Source organism: Bufo bufo, chromosome 3, assembly GCF_905171765.1.
Source record: "Bufo bufo chromosome 3, aBufBuf1.1, whole genome shotgun sequence".
Classification (NCBI taxonomy): Eukaryota; Metazoa; Chordata; class Amphibia; order Anura; family Bufonidae; genus Bufo; species Bufo bufo.
In genome coordinates, this window is record NC_053391.1 from 689,215,564 (window position 1) to 689,223,430 (window position 7,867).

A 7,867-nucleotide genomic window follows, 5' to 3' on the forward strand; every position below is an offset into this window, starting at 1 on the left:
GGCTTAAAGGGAGACTGACTTGTGGGGGGTGTCTCTGGCTAAGTGGACTTGGTTGCCGAAATGTCTGTTACCGTGACTTTCATGATGGAATATGCCAGACGGTGGCAGCATATAAAACGGTGAGAAAACCTGGCCAAGGAGTTGGGTTATGGCCCAAGTGAAATGGCGTGCTTTGATGTAGAGCGGGAGGCTTTGAGGGCGCAATTGCAGTGGGCCCGCGAGAAATTCTCCAACGCTGAGTGGACCCTTTGCAAAAGTCCAAGGTGTCGGTGCTGCAGTTGGAGTTCCGGAGACAAAGGTGTGTGCCATTGCCAAGGGCAACCGTCGGGAATACAAGATGGAGAACAGTGCGGTTCCTAGATTACCTGCGACTGTGCCCAGAGTCCAAAAGGGTGCGGCTGGAGTGACCGTCCAGGAAAAGTCGAGACTCCAGGCCATGCTGTTTCCAGTGGCAACGGGTGCAGTAAGGAGTCGGCCGGTGTTCTGCATACCAGGAACCAAGAGATGGCTGGTGATCTTGGTAGAGATGTCCTGGGAATATCGTCGTCTCCTGAGTCCATGATGTCAGGCGGTAAGACTGTTACTGTTAATAGTTTTGTAGCAGTCCCATTGACCGTGAGCCGGCCGCAGTGGAAACCGGCTGGGTGGGTGACTGAAAAAATACAGAGGCGAGAAACCGTCTCGGAAGTGTATGACATTGGGAAAAACAAAGTGTCTGAACAGACGGGTAAGCCTGTTGTGGTTACTCCCTCGTAGGGGGAGAAGGTTTCTGGGTCGCCCAAAGAGCCTGTGATCAAAGCTAGATTTGGGGTGGTGAAAGTCAGAGATCCCATGCTAGCCCGGGTAAGAGGTAGCATGATGGCCGCCCGAGAGACTGATATAATGTTAAATGTTCGGGACAATTATGTGGATAATACGGACTGTCAGGTGGTTCTCACTGAGGTGGAGACTCCAGTCAGAACTGGGACTTGTGAACTTCGTGATGCAGTTTCACGTTTACATGATGTGTTATTGGGCTGTGATATCGTTTTGTTGCTGTGGGGTAAGGGAGACACTTCTGCAGAGAGTGACAAAACTCCTGCAGAACCTGTACCTGTCCCTTTAAATGATAATGTGAAGGAGCTGCACATTGAGAACAAGGGTACAGAAAAGATGCAAAGTGAAAGTGTCAAGTTACTTGAATGGCATAATGACAATGTGGATTTTGGCAAAAGATGTGAACTTGATGTTAAGGTGATCGTACATGAGGTGAAGTGGGGAAACACTTCTGCAGCTAGTGGTGAAACTCCTGCAGAAGTGGTTTCTAGCCCTTTAAATGAAGTGACCATTAGAAACAATGGTGCTGATAAAAAGCAAAATGAAAATTTGACGTCTTGTGAAATATGTGATGATGATGATGATATGGTCAGGGAAATAGCTCCCCCTGGAGGAAAAATTATAAAAAAGGCAGAAGGGTTGATAAATATTGTGAGCACAGAGTGGAGCAATCCTATTTTGGTGAACGTGCAAGAAAGGGTGGCAGTCCTAGAGGGTGTACCACACGTACCAGAGGTGGATATGCAGTCTCCACAGTGTTCTATGATCAATAGGGTAATGTCTCAGGTAGGGATTTACTTGTCAGTGCCCCTAGAGGTCAGTGTTAACAATGACACAAGCGGCATCGGTGACGTATGCACTGTGACCATTAGCAACTCCGAGAGGGAAGATACCAGGACGAAGTCTTGCGAAGTTGAGGTGGTTACTAGTAGCGACCAGATGACAGTTGTATCTGACATGAAGAGAGTTAAGTGGGGAGACTTCAGCCTAGTGTCTGAGACGCATACCCAGGCCGTGGTAAATGACCTGACATGTCGGTACAGCTGCAAGCAGGAAGATGATTCCTCCCTCTCTATACAGTCTCTAGATCTGATAAAGAAAAGACTAGCTGTCTTCACAGAGTCACTGAAGAAGGCTGGGAGGAGACCCCGAAAGAAATGAGTGAGCTGAAGGGTCTACGGCCTGATATCCAGGTGAAGAGCAAAAGGCCATCCAAAGAAATACAGAAACTGCAGTAGACACCGATAAAGTACTTGAAGGGACTCTGGGTGGAACCCCCACAGGGTCTCCAAAAAAGCATGGTGATACTTCTATATCTGCTGCTGCCAGAACCCAGTGAAGGAGCAGCTGGACCAGGAGGCCCAAGAGCAGGGTTGTTTCCAACAAACTGGTGCAAAAAACTAAGAAAAAATTGAAAAAGTTGACCGGCCCCGGGCTGAAGAGAAATACATCTTGGCCCGATATGCTGAAGAACATCACCAAGTGAAGGTGGATGCTCGGGAAAAAGAGACCAAGGCCCTCTCCTTGGCTAGAGCCCTTGAAGAAGCGCAAGAGGAGCAAGATGAGTTTGAGAGGCTGAACAAGCAACTCAGAGCAGAGATGGAGGGATCTTATGAGCTCAAAGGATGACGTCGGGAAGAATGTCTATGAGTTGGAGAAGTCTAAGCCAGAGCCTGTTAAGAACGGATCTGGAGATAGTGGCGCTGCGGTGCTGACTGAGGCAGAGAAGACGGAAGATCTTTCTGCTGAACCCATTGATGGGGCTGATGTGGATGCAGAGGCCAAGGACTCCACCTGTAGTACCCCGTGTATTATTATACCCCCCTGTGACGGTAGTATAAATATTGCTCTGTGCCCTGTAGTTCCCATATAATATATTGCCCACTATGGTGGTAGTATACAGTTAGGTCCATAAAGATTGGGACATCGACACAATTCTAACATTTTTGGCTCTATACACCACCACATTGAATTTGAAATGAAATGAACAAGATGTGCTTTACCTGCAGACTGTCAGCTTTAATTTGAGGGTATTTACATCCAAATCAGGTGAACGGTGCAGGAATTACAGCAGTTTGCAGCACGCCCCACTTAGTTAAGGGATCAAAATGCCCCCCTATAATGGTGGTATATACGGTATAATGCTCTCCCCCCTGTAGTATAATGCCCGTGTAGTGGTAGTATATATAATTCTCTCCCCCCCCCTCGTAGTATAATGGCTCGTTTGTTGGTAATATATATAATGCTCTCCCCCCCTGTAGTGGTAGAATATATAATGCTGTCCCCCCAGTAGGCTCCCTGAATATAATGCCCACCCATAGTGATAATATATATATTGCTATACCCCCTGTAGTATAATGCCCCTGTAGTAGTAGTATATATAATGCTCTCCTCCTGTAGTATAATGCCCCCTGTAGTGGTAGTATATACAATGCTCTACCCCCTGTAGTCTCCCTGTAGTATTATGCCCCCCTGTAATGGTAGTATATATCCCTTCCTCCTGTAGTGGTAGTACATATAATGCTCTCTCTAGTGTAATCCCCCTGTATATAATGCGCTCCCATAGTCCCCCTGTATATAATGCGCCCCCATAGTGGAAATATATTTAATGCAACCCATAGTTTATATAATGTTTCCCTTACCAAAAATCCCCAGACCATCACCCCCACTGCCCCCGTAGTCTCCCTGTTGTATAATGTCTCCGGTTGTGGTAATATATATAATGCTATCCCCCCACCTTAGTCCCCCCTGTAGTATAATGCTCTCCTGTAGTAGTAATATATATAATGCTATCCCCCCACCTTAGTCCCCCCTGTAGTCCCCCTGTAGTATAATGCTCTCCTGTAGTAGTAATATATATAATGCTATCCCCCCACCTTAGTCCCCCCTGTAGTCCCCCCTGTAGTATAATGCTCTCCTGTAGTAGTAATATATATACTGCTCTCCACAGTGCTCCCAATAGTGCCAACATATACTGTATATATACCCATCTGTGTCCAGCTCCACACTGCACGATCTCCTCTGCCAGGGTTCAGTCAGCGCGATAATGTGGTCAAGAACATCTTCCTGTATTTTGTTTATGGCAATCAAGTGAAGATTTATTAGCATCAAAAAGTGAGTGCCGATACACTTCTTCTACATGGCACCACCTGAGACCTGGTTCAGAAGGTTGTGGTTTTGTCATTGCAACCTCCTATTCTACTGCCTGACAGGCCGCAGGCCACTAGGCTGAACAGCAGGGACTGGAACCATAGGCCGTCTTCTCAGAGGTGCTCATCTCACTTCATGACAGATCTGACCCTGTTCCTTCCTCACACAGGAAACAACCAGAATACTAATAATCCTGACCCTAACCTACAGTAACAAGCCATGGCCAATTGTTCCCCATTCTACATTTCTTACAGAAACGCCCTACACAAACATACAACCTTCTGTCCACCACTTCCTCACCTTCTATAAACAAGACTTCTCTCAAGCTTCTTTTCTTTTCTGGAATTCCTCCCTCATTCCATTAACATTCTACAACCCTTCAAACACTCAATCAAAAGTTGACAATTTGACTAAAGAGTCCTCCAACTAGTATTCCAACATTGTAAGCTCCTATGATCAAAACTCTTACTCATCCTCCACCATACTTGTAGGCTCCTATGGTCAGGGCTTCACTTCTGTAATTGTTGTACTGTATTATGCTACTGGATGAAAAGAGGTATGGGACAAGACCAGAAAACATCACATAGTGTCAGTCACTGTGGTCCAGTAATGACCTGTAAAACATACCTACAAATAATAAAACTCATCAGGTCTAGGCTATCCATGTATTCAAACCTGGACTCACCTTACTCTTTTTGGCCTTTAACCTGAAGGGGGGATATTTTTGCACTGAACCAGATGTCCTGTTTCATCCAACTGTGTGCAGTGGACTCGTCTGTTTCCTGGTCGCAAATAGGTCCTGTGGGCCAAAAATAATGTTACAATCAGAATAAAGCAAAAAACAAGACTATGAGGTGAACCCAAAGGCTCAGCTGGCTGTTCATTATTCTTTTTTATACTCTTTTTTTTATTATTGTTTTATTAAATATCACACAAATGAAAGAGAGATAATCATTTTACAATATAAACTTATATCTTAAAGGGGTTTTTGAAGGGAGATATAAAACATCGCTCACCAACACCAATCCCTAACCAGGCTGTTGTTCTGACACTGTTCCGTTCTCTGCTGCTATCTACTTCCTGTTCCAGCTTAAAATTAGAAATGGCAGTTCAGCCTGACCTTAGTGGTGACCCAGTTCAGCCAGTGATTGGCTCAGCAGGCCTTGCTCGGCACTTCCGACATGTCGAGCTGGGACAGGAAGTGGAGAGCAGATCAACAAAGTCCAGACAGGAAGTCGGGAGCTGATCATCAAAGTTGGGACAAGAAATTGACAGAAAATCAGCAAAGTCGAGAGCAGATCAGCAAATACGGGACAGGGAGTCAAGAGAAGATCATTGTATCAGCAGGAATATTTAGTAAAATGTTTTCTCAAGATATTCCATTATCACCTTCCAAACCCTAAATACCTTGCTGCAAAACACCAACAGAATATCACTGGTTCAAAATCTCAACATATCGGCTGAATTGCCCCCCGGACATCACATATGGCAACACTCCATACATGCTCGTAAACTGCTATAAGGACGCAGCGCAGGACTCAGAAGGGAAGAAGCGACGTATGGATTTAAGAGGCCTGATTTTGTTGAAATTGTTTTCAGGTTCTATGTTGCATTTCAAGAAACCGCCAATAATTTACCCCATTTTAGAAACTAGTGCTAGTATTCATGTTTATAGCTGGTTAGCAGTTAATATTCAAGTTTTTCTATGCCAGCTACTGTAGTCATTACCTATGTCCCTGGTGACATCATCAACCTAGCTCATGGCAGCCATCTTTTTTTCAAGATCTACTGAAGGACAGCAGCACATGTCTAATCATCCTCACATCCAGACTAATCTGGCATCTCTGCTATGTTCAGAATGTTAGTCAGCATTGCAGGATCTATATTCATGTCTATTGATACGTTGTGATGAATGACTCCTATGCTTGTATAGGTTTGATCTGTAATGTGTTATATTGTCACATGCCCATTCATTATAGTAATCCTGTTCCTTTCTTTCTGTTCTCAGTTTCACACTGACCTTTCAATAATAGTTCAAGTTCCATTTACTCCTGTGTGAATGAATTGATAGGAGGGGGTTTAGCTGCCTATCAACAGTACGCCTCGTTCACACATAAGGAGGAGAGAACAGAATGTGTAGCCGACAGTGAACATTGAATATTTCAGCTGTGTGGAGTATATCAGAGTGTAATAAGGCAGTAAAATACAAGGTATGTAAAGGAAAAAAGTAATACTTCATGGATGAGTCTGAAACATTCCTTCGTGCACAGGGCAGGTTTCTCAGTGATAAATGCTGTCCTTTTGTATCTTTTTTGGGTCCTTCACTTCCTTGCTGTTTGGACTTCACCTGGAAAATTTTACTCTGGCACAATATGGACACCAGAAAGTACTGGGGCCCTCCCTTTCCTGGTTTTTATAAAATTAGGGCCATGGACGAACATCTGCCGGGATGGTTCGCGAACGCGCGAACACGATCAAATGTTCGCGAACCGCAAGTTCGCGGCGGGTCCCATTCATTTTAATGGCAGGTGAACCTGAAAAACCTTCAGCTCATATTTGCAGCCAAGAAATAATTCCTAGAAGTGCACAAATAGTCCCACAACATGGACACTGACATACCAGATGTATTATTCGAATTGGCGATCTCCATTCATAATTTTTTTTCAAAGCAAAATATCGGCAATATAATTTTCGCGTACGCGCATGCGCAAATGCACTATACAGTACCCAAATGCACTATAAAGAAAGTATATTGGCATATAACACCCCGCTTTAATCAGTTTTTTTGGGGGACGACTGGTATATCACACCAGTAGAAATTATTTGTTCCAATAACGCTTGTCCCTCTATATACCTGCGGTATCGCAGCAGAACCGCACACAACTGCTGCACAATACAAATGCACTATAATATACCGTCTAACATAGAAAGTATATTATAACATTGTACAAGGAAGGCAATTCATTAGAATATACATGAAGATAAAACGTAACCTTTAATAATGTTACTATGAGGGTCCATTCACACGTCCGTAAGTGTTTTGCGGATCCGCAAATGCGGATGCGGACAGCACATTAAAAATTAATGGGGCTGCACCCGTTATGCAAAATTGCGGAACGGATGCGGACCCATTTTGCGGACGTGTGAATGGAAAAGATATCCCTAAAAATTAAAATAAAATAAATTATTAACGTTAAGCAAAAAGCATAGATGTGGTCGGCAATAACAAGTGCTCGGCGGCACTAAATCAGAAACCATATGTCCTACCACAATCCGGGGGGTTCCAGTGCACATCGATGAATCCCGGAGGGAAAGCAAAAAAGCATCCATCCCTGGTCTAGATGATGATGTGGTATTGAAGGACAGGGTGGGCAAAGAACTGTCCCTGATATTGCCCTACAGGGGGGCTATTCTGGCCCTGATAGCCTAACCACAGACCACCCGCCCTGATAAGAGCGACCCCGTCCGGAACCTTACCCTATATAAAAATGGCCCTAGTAAGCCCCTAGCCCCTAGGCCCCTGACTTCCAGGTGATCAATATATAGATCTATATGTTTTTGACTCATTATAAAAGTATAAGTATATCACACCCCTCTGTGTATCACACCTATCGATTGCACACCTATACCAGTGCTTAAAAGGACTTTTGTGGCCCTATTATCTAGCGTTTGGTGTCCCTAACAGCCTGTCCCTGCTCCACACAGCAACCTCTCCCTACACTGGCAAAATACTGAATGTAAAATGGCGGCCAGATCGGCCAGATCGGGGTTATTTATAGGGTAGGGGGTACGTCCATGTGCTGAAATGTCTCAATTGGCTGTCCTGTACCACCTGATGGATGTGTCATGGGTCAAAGTTCTTCACAATGTAAAAGAATATGGCGGGCGCGAATATCTCCAT